Consider the following 12943-nt stretch of genomic DNA (forward strand, 5'->3'; position numbering starts at 1 on the left):
GCATTGATAGACCTATATTCCATGAATTTATCTAGTTCTTTTTTGAACCCTGTTATAGTCTTGGCCTTCACAACATCCTCTGGCAAAGAGTTCCACAGGTTAACTGTGTGTTGTGTGAAGAAATACTTCCTTATGTTTGTTTTAAAACTGCTGCCAACTAATTTCACCCCTAGTTCTTGTGTTATGAGAAGCAAATAACACTTCCTCATTTACTTTCTACACCAGTCATGATTTTATAGATCTCTATTTTATCCCCTCTTTCTTCCAAGCGGAAAAGTCCCAGGCTTTTTAATCTCTCCTCATATGGAAGTTGTTCCATACCCCTAATCATTTTTGTTGCCCTTTTCTGAACCTTTTCCAATTCCAATAGATCTTTTTTGGGATGGGGCGACCAGATCTGCACGCAGTATTCAAGATATGGGCGTACCATGGATTTATATAGAAGCAATATGATATTTTCTGCCTTATTATCTATCTCTTTCCTAATGATTCCCAACATCAGCCCTCTGACAATACCCCTAAGCTGGGAAGGTCTAACTCACTGGTGTGTGCCAAGGGCCTTGCAATTGTACAAAATGAAGGAGCTATAGAAATACTTATTATTCTCTATGCAGCCATTGCTGGGGCTAGTGCTGTCAGTGACCCTCTGGGTGCCAATAATCTCCTTTTTAGTAAGCAGTGATGTCTGAGCTCAGGGGAGGGGCTGGAGATATGTGCAGGGGCTCCTCTGCATTCTGGAAAGCTTCACACATGAAGCAAAGACCCCCCAAGCCAATCCCAGACCATTTTCTCTTTCTGCCAGTGATTTAGTGACATTTTACAAAAATATCCCTCTTTGCTGGTACAATTTAGAACCTGAGTTTCCACCAGGAGTGAGAGATTTTGGAGGCTAAAGGAATATTTTGTATCAAGAAAGCATAAGATTTCAGAAAAATGGCTAGTTCTGGTGCCAAAAGAGTAAGTGGGGAAAGCCCCTAACCATTAGTGTGTCACTTTCAAGCTTTGCCCAGCAGAATCCAAGCAGAGGATCAAACTCTCGTCCCCCACACCCTGAACTTAACCAGACGTGGCCATGCAAAAGGCTGGTGCACTATTTTTCAGAGCAGTGCTCAGATGGTATTGACTCAGCAATGCCAAGAACCATGTTGATCCCCTAGTGACTAGTCTGATGCCCTGTATAACAGGGCAGAGAATCCCCCCAGGGATTTATTCCTGCTGAGGAGGAAACTCATCTTCTCTACTGTGTGAGTGATACTGTTGAGCCGAGTCAGTCAAGCCTAATCTGCGTGTAAGTGTTTCACATGACAGTGAGCTGTTCCCCTGGTTCATGTTCCTTGCGTCTTATTTCCAGTTTACATTTTCTAACCTCAGCCTTCAGCCACTGGCCTTTGACCCCCCTTTGACTGCTGGAGATCTCCTCCCCAGGAAGGTGTTTATAGACACCTTATTAAATAAGGTTTCAGAGTAACAGCCGTGTTAGTCTGTATTCGCAAAAAGAAAAGGAGGACTTGTGGCACCTTAGAGACTAACCAATTTATTTGAGCATGAGCTTTCGTGAGCTACAGCTCACTTCATCGGTTGCATACCGTGGAAACTGCAGCAGACATTATATACACAATTTGGCGAGTGTTGCCTAGCAACTACTGCTGCACAAATGACCTTCTCCTCTGAGAAGCAACCCAGCTTAACCCCCATACAATCTGTTGATTCTTCAAGAGCTGGGGTGGAAAGTGGGACCTTTTGTCTCCTGGCGCAGACATGGTTAAAAATCCACAACTGAACCCCAGTGCCTCCCAGTACGGTAATATGGGGAAGGCGAAATCTAGAGAGGCCTGGAATGTGGGAGACGTGAGGGAGAATCACTAGAGCCTTTGTTAGGGACCTGGTTGACCTGGCAAAATGGCTCAGTCCTGCATGGGATTTCCCTTCTCGGCACATTCTTCGTGCCCAGCCTCCTAGCAACTGGCATTCTCCACAGCGCAAGGGTGGGGAGTGAATTCGGATGGGCCTTTTATGCATTGCTGTATGGAGTGGAGGAGAAAGGTGGAGGGGAAATGGAATGAGCTCAGTGACACCTCACCCTGCTCCCCAAAAATCCCATTGCTCATTGGCCTGGGAAAATCCCATTGGAATCTCAATACAGAGCCGTAGGCGGAGACACTGTGTTCTTCTTATCACACGATCTCTCTGCCAGGAGCATCGAGAAACTTTATCCGAGATCGGTGCCCCAGGGTGCTGGGCATCGTGCAAACACATAGTAACAGACAGTCCTTGTCCCAAAGTGCTGAGAATCTAACTTGTCATGGCAGACAAGCGGTAGGAGGGGAAACTGAGGCACAGAGTGATGCTGTGATTTGCCAAAGGTCATGCAGCCGGCCAGTGGCAGAGCTGGGAATAGAATGCAGGCCTCCTGACTCCCACTGCCCCCACACCCATTCCTAACCGTGTGCCCTGGGGGTCACCTGGTTGCTGTGCTTGTCTCCCTTTTCCAAAGCCATGTGGCTTCAGGCAGGAGGCAGGGGGGACGGAGGAGTGGGAGATTAAGATGGATGCTGCCCTAGTCCAGGCTCACTGAGATGAAACCTCAGGGAGCGCCGCTGTTTGTGTGGCCCAAGCTGCTCCACATTCAGATGCCCACCTTGGAGTCACTCCTGGCCTGGGGGCTCAGGCTAAAGCAGCCCCGTGCTTGAGATGCAGCATTTGACACGGAGCAGGAGCTTAACGGGTCCCAGCTCTTGGGCACTGCACTGTGGAAATAAAGAGCCCCTGGGACACTCAGGGTGTTTCCAGAATGGCTGGCGATTCAGTAGGACACGCTCTGCTCTCCACGTCAGCACTGACCCCAGTGCCTGGACTCACCTCCCGCGGGTGCTATGCAGCAGGGAGCAGCGTAGGTGTCTCGGTCACAGGGGCTGTCCTCTCCTGTCGCTGATACCCCAGTGCTCGGGGGCACGGCGTGGCAGGGTGCAGGGTGGGTAACTCAGTCTGCGGTGTTCTGCCTCTGAGGCCGTGCTGTGCCCAGCATCCCAGTGAAGGGATTTCCCCTCTGCTGAGGGCCATGTCCACCTGGACATCACAGCAGAAGTGGGGATAGAGCTTAGAGCTACCTCCTGCAAAAGCACACAGTGGGCGAATGGGGACTCTCTGCTAGCAGTATAGAGCCCATGACGCTCAGCTGAGCTGTTTAATCCCAGTCACATGCACACTAGCCAGTTCACCGCAGACCCATACTGGCTTTAAGAAATGGGTGAATGAGGATGTAAATGGTTTTGGCTGGGGCCAGTACATTATATTTTTATCACCCAAGGAAGTTAAGGCTCCAAAGCTGAATTTTGGCAATAGGATCTAGACATCCTGCAAGAGAGCCACAAAGCTACCTTCCAGCCCCCAGACACCCACAATGTGCCCCCCTCTGTCTGGGAGTGAGCTATCCCTTTGCAGACTGAGTTGGAGAGGGCAAGTCTCTAGGGCATGAATGATGATCCACTTTGGGTGCTTTAACACAGGCCCTCACGCCTGGCTCGCTGGAGGAACGCAGTGGGTCTCTTTCCCCGATTGCTTGCAGAGATTTAATTCTAAACCAGTAAATCTTGGCTGAATTTCTCACCTCCACTAGGTGGTGTGATCCATCCTTATCTGAAGAAGTCAGAGCAACAGCAAGCCTTATCTCCCTTGGCATAAAGAAAAAAGAACAGGAGGACTTGTGGCACCTTAGAGATTAACAAATTTATTAGAGCATAAGCTTTCGTGGGCTGCAGCCCACTTCATCAGATGCACAGAATGGAACAGATAGGAAGAAGATATACATATACATACAGAGAAGATGGAAGTTGCCATACAAACGGTAAGAGGCTAATTAATTAAGATGAGCTATTATCAGCAGGAGATGTGTGCCTGGGAACTGGCTGGGTCTGCCCCCCTCCCGAGGCTTCATGCCTGGGGGGCTGCTTTCCGAGGCCTGTTGTTCACTCACCTGTCCAGCAGATGTCACTGAGTATTACGTTAGTGTCTAAAGGTGCCCACTGAAATTGGGCCCCCATGTGCTGCACATGCAAGCCCCACACAGTTCGCAATCTCAGTAGACAAAGGAAGGATTGTTAGCATCCCCCCCTTTACAGATGGTGTGTGGAGGAGCCCCGTGCTGAAGTGACTTGCCCACATTCCTGCAGGGGATCTGTGGCAGAGCTGGGAATGAAACCTCGATCTTGTGCGTCCCAGCCTAGCGCCTTCATTACAAAACCAATTTTCCTCTCAGGCTAAGGTTTAGTTGGGGCTAAGCAAGTCGGTAATAACCTGCAGGAGCGTTGCTGTAACCAGGGCAGGGTTACTGTTCTGCAGCAATCTGAGCTTTTCAGGAGGATGCCACTTCTCTGTGGAGAACCTCGCTAAGCACCACTTCATAAAGCACCCCTATCCCAGCCAGAGAGGAAGGACTGTAGTTGGAGTACTAACCTAGGAGACCTGAGTTCAAGTCCATGCTCTGCCACAGACTACCTGTGGGACCTTGGGCAAGTCACTTAGCCTCTTGATTCTCAATCTGTACAATGGGGGTGATAGCACAGCTCTGCCTCCCAGGTATGTGGCAGGATATGGGATTCTGAGGTGCTCAAATACGTATTGCAATGGGGCTTTATACTTCTATCCAGAGATAGATAGAGCCCTTACCTTCTCTTGTGCAGAAACTGCTGTTTAGAGTGTGAACTGATGTGTGATAGGGCTTGGGCTGTGCACAAACGTGAAATAGGATGGAAGCGTCTACAAGATGTTCTCCATTGTGCCCTGAACCAGCTTCTGCACTTCACCCCCCCCCCCCAGATTGAGCAAATACACCCCATGCATTTAGCCCATTGGAAGAGTTTACATGGATTGGGACCTGGAAGAGGCTGAAGCCCTTGTGCCAATAAGCATCAGTGAAACTGGGGATGGGGTTTAATAGAACTAAGTGTGTGCATGGAGAAACTCCTTGCTAGCATTCCCACTTCGGTTACACAACCGGCTTCTGTCCGGAGGTCAGGGAGGAGCATGCTGAGACACATGTAACTTTATGGGTGTTGATGTTAACATCTTCTCTTTTCAAACATCCCACCGGCTCTCCTGATTTATTGGCACAGCTGTGTGCTCCCTGGGAGAGCAGGCGTGTTGCCCTGACAAGCACACTGATGGAAGGACTCATGCCTAGGCCCATGATGAGAGAGCGCTTGGACATGGTCCGTACTTTGCCTGGGGGCCTGGCTCAGAGAGTTCGGAAGATAAACTGCCGTATTCTGGCTTCAGATGCCTCCTGGCAGCCAGTGCATGTGCATGATGCATGGGCTGGAAGTGTCGCGGGACAGGGTGTTTGCAGTGGGTTAGCAGCTGATTTAGAGGGCTGTTAACTAACATGCACAGCACAGGCGCCGCCAGGCTGCTAAAATCACAGTAAGCTTCAGCTGGGTGAACGATTCCTTGTGAATCATTTTTGTGACCACCGTGGCAATTTCCTCTCTTGGTGGACACTTTGCAAAGCGGTGGCAGCTTCTGCCAATCAGCATGAGTCTCCACTTTTTTGTGGGGGGACATTACAGTCCTGAGTCCACTGTATGCAATTCTGATGCTCATCATTCATTTCCACATGCACTTCCCGTACCAAGCAGCACTCTGATTAGAACTCCACAAGAAAATGCTCTTGACACAGCGGCAGAAACTCACCCTGGGCAACACTTAAACCCCAGTGCAGCCCTACAAGGACTATACACCAAATAAGTCTTGCAGCTTGTGGGGCTGGAGTGGGACTCATCCCTTGCATAGGTCTTGGCCCTTTACTGTCCAGGTGAACTTCACTCTTTAGTGCCGATATTTAATTGTACTGCCAGCTAGTTTAGGGTCAATATTTAAGTTTTATTGGCAAATAAAAAACATCTCACAGAAGCTAATATTGGAATTTTCATGATTTTTATTCTAACTTTAATGGAAACGGGGGGCGGGGGTTTGGCTTGTTTGGTTGGATTAAAACACCCCCACCCCTCACCATTTGCAGCACCAACTTTGCTTCCGGTACTAGCTTGCAGGAGCCAGAGAGAGCAGATGATGAGAACCAGCGGTGAAACTCTCTTTTCCCCAAAAAGAACAGGAGGACTTGTGGCCCCTTAGAGACTAACCCATTTATTTGAGCCTAAGCTTTCGTGAGCTACAGCTCACTGCATCGGATGCATCCTTCATCGGATGTTTCCACTGAATGCATCCGAAGAAGTGAGCTGTAGCTCACGAAAGCTTAGGCTCAAATAAATGGGTTAGTCTCTAAGGGGCCACAAGTCCTCCTGTTCTTTTTGCGAATACAGACTAACACGGCTGCTCCTCTGAAACCTCTCTTTTTCCCATTCACCCAGACCCAGAGTGAAATGAAACCTTGAAAAGCAGGGGCTTAAAATCCTGAAAGGTGCTTATCTGCCGCCATTCTCCTTGTCTCCAATGAGCACAGCAGGAGCCAGCGCACCGCATGAGCCGGATTTTTAAAATCCTTCCCTTTAGCAGAAAGCTAGGGCCAGATCCTCAGGTGGTGTAAATCAGCATACCTCCTCTAGAGTCAATGGAGCAGCAGCAATGTACACCAGCTGTGGAACTAGTAGCACAGGTCAGGAAGGAAGTGTGTGTGTGTGTACACGCGCGCGTGCACCTGGCTATGAATATTTAATCCCCACTGTCTCCCAATGTACTTTTATATTTACTTTGAAGAAAGCAAATAAAAATACTACCCTCAGCTATGCATACGCGGACACAGAGAGGCACAGGGAATAGGCACGCACTCGCACACAGACATGCACGCCCTCGCAGCTACACCCCCAGGTGCACTCTCAGCTGTGACCACAGAGACCTGCGCACACCCACAGGCACGCAAATGCCATCTCCAACCCTGCAAGATTTTTCAGGTTTCTATTGACTCCGTGCACTTGCGCCATTCAGAAAGCAAAGCATTCTGATGGTCCTGGAAATTAATAATTACTGTGTTCCTTATTAAAGTGTCAGCTTTGATACCTCCCCCTCGGTGGATGCCGGGGAGGAAGGGAGGAATACTTTCCTTTGCCAGGCCTTGCCAACACTGACTGAATGGTTCAGTCATTAAAAGGAATGGGGCTCCTTGCGCTTTTCCCTTGCTTGGAGGGCCTGCCTGGAAAGGGGCCACTTACTGTTTTACAACTAAAATAACAAATTATTTCATCGCGAAAGGAAGCTGCCGTGAGCATTTTTCTGGCCACAGCAGAGCCCTGAAGTCTGAGCAGGGAGTGTGGCTTTGACTGAGCTGTTTGGTGGTTCTTTTTTCTCGGGATGCCCTGCCCTGTCCCAGATGGAGTTGCTGTGTGCTGCACCGTATTCCGTATAGCAGAGCAAGGCAGCCTGGCAGGGAAATGGACGGTGTCCCTCTCTCCTCCCCCGGCTGCGGGAGCAGCTCTCCTGTTCCATTTGGGAATCTCGGTGCCTGGCTCAGGCAGTGTGGCTGGCTGAGGGGGTAGTGGGGCGGGTGTACTTTGAAAGCCCTTTCCTTGGGACTGGGCATGTTTGATGTCAAACGTTTCCTGGGTGAATGCACACCTGGGCGAGCGCTAATGGGGGAAGAGGGCTGTGGAGGAACCATCTGGGTGTAGATGCAGGGAGGGGCTCCCAAGAAGCTGCTGGGGAAGGCTTTTTTGAGGAAGAGGTGAGGAAGGGCAAGGCAGCGAGAGGCGACCCATGTGCTCTCAGCCAGCCTGACTCGGCGGTGGCTCCTCTGGGTGTCCGGCCTGAGGGGTTTACAAGAGCTAGGAGAAAATCCTGGGAACGCTGCCCCTTTCCAAGGACAAGTGGTGATGCTACTTGACAGGCGACCCTGCCTTGTAGGGTGCCAGGAGAGAACACAGGCTATGGAGCGGCCTAGGCTGTCGGCAAGGGCACCTCAGACTCACCCCACAGGGGCTCGTGGGGAATTTTGTTGTAGTTTCATGTGCAAACAACCCCCCAAACCACAGTGCACATCTCACTGAAACCACCAAGCAGCGTAGCCAGCCTCAAGGCAACAGGACCCCATAGCCCATCTCGGCCCATTCCCAGCTGTAGCTTCTCCCACCCCCACCCCAAACAGGGCACATTTCCAGTGAATGGAGCACGTGGCTCTCGCCAGCCATCCCTCCAGCAGCCAGGGGCAGACCGCCCCCGCACTGCATCTGCCTTTCTGCTGCCTTCCCTTGGCGAGCCAGGCAGAAATACAGCTGTGGTTAGTGATGGACAATAAGGAGCACATGGGGTGTGGGTGGGTTAGGAATTCCTTTGTCCAGGAAATGAGGCCTTGCATTGTCCACTGACGTTCACTCCCCTGCGTTCAGGCACCGACAGGCCCCCGTGCATGGGGGTGACGCTTGTGCCCCGTTAAAGGGCATCTCTTATGAACAGCCGTTGACACTCTGGCTCCTGATGTCCCACTGCATCCAAAGATGGGGCTGGTTTCCTTTGCTCTCCAGGAAGCATCCTTCGCCATCTGGGAGTGCAGCATGGGGCAGCGCCCAGAGGAGCCTCTGGGCAGGGCGATTCAATCTTCACAGTTCCCTGGCCTCTTTGCAATGGGACCAGCCAACCACAGGCCAGAGCTCAGCCGGAGTGAATCAGCACCACTTCAGTGGATCTACCCCGGAGTCTGGCTGTGCACTGGAGCGCTGTGCTCAGCCCCGGGACAGAGGCCATGAGCTATAAGAACCAGCCCAGCATCTGAAAGGGCACATAGCAGCCCGGCTTTGGACATGAGGCTACGCAGCCAGATTTCAGACCCAAATCTGGTGATTTCGTTCACTTTCGGAGGCAAAAAGTTGTCCCAATACATTCCAAAAACTTAATGGCAATTTGGTGTTTTGCCGTATGACGTCTCCCACAGCTGTCCGGGGAGTTAAACTCCCCCCTTACTGCCAGGTCTTGTGTTCTGGATATTTCTGTTATTTGTTCTACAAATGCCTCATCCACCTCCTCCTCCTGGTTTGGTGGCCTGTAGCAGACCCTCTACCATGACATCGCTGCTATTTTTTCCTCTTTCATATTTACCCAGAGATTTCCCACTGGACTGCCTTCTGCCTCCTTCTGGGCCTTGGAACAAGTGTCTCTGTTTCTGATGTACAGTAGAACCGCGGCGTTCTGAACACCTCGGGAATGGAGGTTGTTCACAGCTCTGAACTAAATGTGGTTTGAGCGTTAGGCCCACTGAGCAGTGTCGGAACACAGCTTTGAAACTTTACTGTGCCGAAGAAAAATGCAGCTTTGCCTTTATTTTGTGGGTAGGTGACATTTACACAGCACTGTACTGGATTTGCTCTTACTTTAATTTTTTTGTCTCAGCTGCTGCCTGATTGCGTCCTTCTGATTCCAGATGAGGTGTGTGGTGGACTGGTCAGCTCGTAACTCTGAGGTTCTGCTGTATAGTGTAACACTTCCTCCATTTTTTTCCTGCCTCTCCTTCCTGAACAAGCTGTCCCCCTCTGTATCAATATTCCCATCATGAGTTTTATCCCCCCAGGTCATCACTGATGCCAGTTTAGTTATAATTTAGCTTAAGTGCTACTGCTCCCAGTTCCTCCTGTTTATTCCCCATACTCCTTGTATTTGTGTAGACATCTAAGATGCTGAGTGGAGTCCCTGATTTCCCTCTTGTTGCTCCTATGACCCTGTTGTAATTGTCTATGTCCCCACCAACATCTACTCCTCTGTTTAGGGAACCCTATCCTTGATTTCCTGTGGACTTTTGTCACTTGCCCCTTTGAACCTAGCTTAAAGCCCCCCTCCCCAGGTAGGTGTGTGAAGATGCTCTCTCTCCCTTGGCGTTTTCAGGTGGACCCATCCCTTCCTGGCAGTCCTCCTCCCCAGAACAGCACCCCCACGGTCAAGAAAGCCAAAACTCTCCTGTTGCCACCATCTGCACCACCACATGTTCCCCTGCAGGACAAGCATGCCCCTGCCTGGACCCTTACCCTCAACTGCGAAGGTAGGCGAGACACAGCGTTTGTATAACACCTAGTGGTGTCTCACTTCCGGCTGGGCAATACTGCAGTCATAATATTAAATAACAGCAATTAACAGTCAAAATTAGTCAGAAAACAGACCAGTTTCAGCCCCCGAAATGTGCTTGCTTTTGTGATGTTTTTGGCCTATTGTGGAGGGCCCCCCCCCAAACACCACTTCCAAGGAGTTGACTGTTTTGTTATTGGTATTTTGCATCCACCTGCCCCTCCTGCAGACAAGGCCAGAATGATCCCACTCAGTACTACCCGAGAGGAAATATCTATCAGCTGGAATCAAAAGGGAAAGGGTTTGGGGGTCCCTCTGGCACCGGGGCCACAGCCAGAGACAGATTTCTGCTTCCAGCTGCCAGCCCAGTGGAGAGAATGGGCTCCATGCTGGTTCTGTCTGTCATCGGTGGAGCAGATGCTGTGCTGGGAAGTGTCACGGACTCACAGGTCGTGCCCACACTTGGCCCCGTACGGTCCCTGGGGGGAAACCCCCTTCAGTGTGACAGCCCTTCTCTGGGGTCCACTCTCTCTCGGGGGTTAAGCCCCTCCACCTTCTGGAACCGCACTTCTCAGAGCCTTCAGCACGCCTGTCTCTCACCGTGGGCCCCCTCAGGGAGTCCACTCACTCTGGACCCCCAGAGCCTCCACACCCAGAGGGAATAATGCAACCCTGTTCTCTAGACCGGAGCAACTCTCCCGTCTGAACCCAGCACAGGAAACTCTCCAGTACATCTAAGTCTCCCCTGCATCCAGGTGGGCTCTGCCTGCTCCTTCCCTCCAGCCCCGAGCCCCCTCTGCTTCCCAGCTGGACATCTGATATCACCTCCCCCAAGTCCTGCCTCTGTCCATTGTCTTCTATCCAGGTAAACAGGGTCACCTGGGCCTCCTCTCCTTTCAGCTTCTCCTCTCCTCCATCCTTTGTTCTCCACTGGCTGGAACCGGCTGGGCAGGTCACCGGGGTCCTCTCTCCGCAGCCCATTGTCCTCCCACTGGCCAGAACCGGCTGTGACTCCCGAGCTGGGCCTCCCAGTCACCAGGTCACCAGTTGCTGGGGTATCCATTCTCCAGGCCATTGGCTGAGGTCCCAAGTTCCATCACTGGTCTTCTGTAAAAACAAACTCCCTCTCCCATCACCCCATTAAACCAGTAACATCCAGGGAAACTGAGTCCCACCCCCTCGGCATGCAACCCTTGAAAAAACCAAAAAAACACAAGAAAATCCCCCACGTTGTCACAGGAAGCTGGGCTGTGGCCAGTTTTGGGTGAGAGGGTGGAGAAAAGTTGACTTTCCAAATGTTATCAGTGGCCCCAGCGATAATCAGAGCATTATTCAGACAGCAGGAGATGGCTGCTGATAATGGGCAGAACCCAAACTGACAGAGCCTGGCTGGGATACAGCCACAAAAGGGCATGTGTTCATGATCCCGGCATTGCAGCAGAGACAGGGGCAGTTCCCGAGCTACTGCCCCTTCCATGGCAGTCACTGGCCTAATAAGGCAGTGTGGTCTGGAGGGCTGGGCACAGCGCCGGGGTCAGGAGGGCCTGGGATCTGCTAGAGATGCATGGTATGGTCACTTTCCCTATATTTAAAATGGGGACACTAATACTTAGCTTTCTGCTTCCAGGGTGCTGTGAGTATTAATTAACATCTGTATTGAGTTTGAACCTCAAAATGCAATAGCCTCTTATATTCCTCTAGTGCCCTCCTCTCTGAGCAATAATAGTTTCAGTAATCACTGAAATGCAGCCACTTCTGGGGTGCAGTGTGGCAGCCTTTTAGCAGCATGCAGTGACTGCATGAAGACAACCAGTGATAAAGAACACTGTGTCCGACTGAAGCTGGTGGAATGTAATTACCTGAGCTGGAAATGGGCCAGGACAGCAGTACAAGGAGCCGGATGATGCTTGTGAAAAGTGCTACAGGGTCCACAAGAAGAGAGGATCTCTGAACTTTGCTTCTCATTGATGACTGCACAGAAAGGATGGCTGTTTTACACACTGTGTGTTCTCCAAAGATTGCCTGTCTCTCTATGATACACTGGGGTCAACACACTGGGGTCAACAGGGGCACTCAATGTAAACACAAGGGACCTGCTGGCAGGGCATTCTCCAGGTGGGCTCCTCAATTCTGGAACTCACTGGCCTCTCGGTCTGCCAGAGCCTGGAGCTCTTAGCCAGCCAGGAATGCTGTAGACCCCATCTTCCTTCCCTCTTTGGCCTGGTCCTCATGAGGAACAAAGCAGGGTGTGTTTAACGTGTGCGAACCCTTGTGTGGACAAGGGAACTTGTACCAGGGGTTAGCAGGTTGGGAGAGTTTAGGGATTATCTCCCCCAGCAAATGTGTTCAGAACACCCCTCTCCGCCTCATGCGGACATGTCCCCTGAGGAGGCCGTGGGCTGGGATGAATATATTTATGGGCAGTGTGTTATGTTTGATGGATGGGACACTCACCTGGAGCACTGGCTGGCGCCTATAAAAATGAAACAAATGGAGAAAGAAATAGGGCTGTAGCCAAGACTCATGGGTAGCTCGTGCTTTTATCAGCTCCACAAAGCCCTTTCCACAGTGAATCAGGCACCCAGCACCTGTCTGTCACCAGCTCCCAGCTTGTACCCCTGAAGAAGTGTCTCCAGTGCTGTGGATTCATTTATAGCAGGAGCATGCTTGTGTGGACACAGTGCCTCTGTTCACAGGCCACTGATTGGAGTCAGATTTACTAGCTACTGGCCAGGGGTGTTTATGGTTGGGAGGAATGTGCGCTCCAAGCATGTGATGAATTTACAGTGTGCCAACAAGTGGCTTTATTTCCAGCCCCTCTGTCAATGAATTCATCAAGACATGCAAAGAGACGTCTGCAGCCCTTGGAAGTGGGTTTTTGAGGCGCATGTGTGGGGGGTTGTCAGAGCCAGCTGGAGGCAAGTTAGCTTAAAAAGGACATTGCAAA

The sequence above is a fragment of the Lepidochelys olivacea genome, assembly GCF_965140295.1.
Source record: "Lepidochelys olivacea isolate rLepOli2 genome assembly, chromosome: 19".
Lineage (NCBI taxonomy): Eukaryota > Metazoa > Chordata > Testudines > Cheloniidae > Lepidochelys > Lepidochelys olivacea.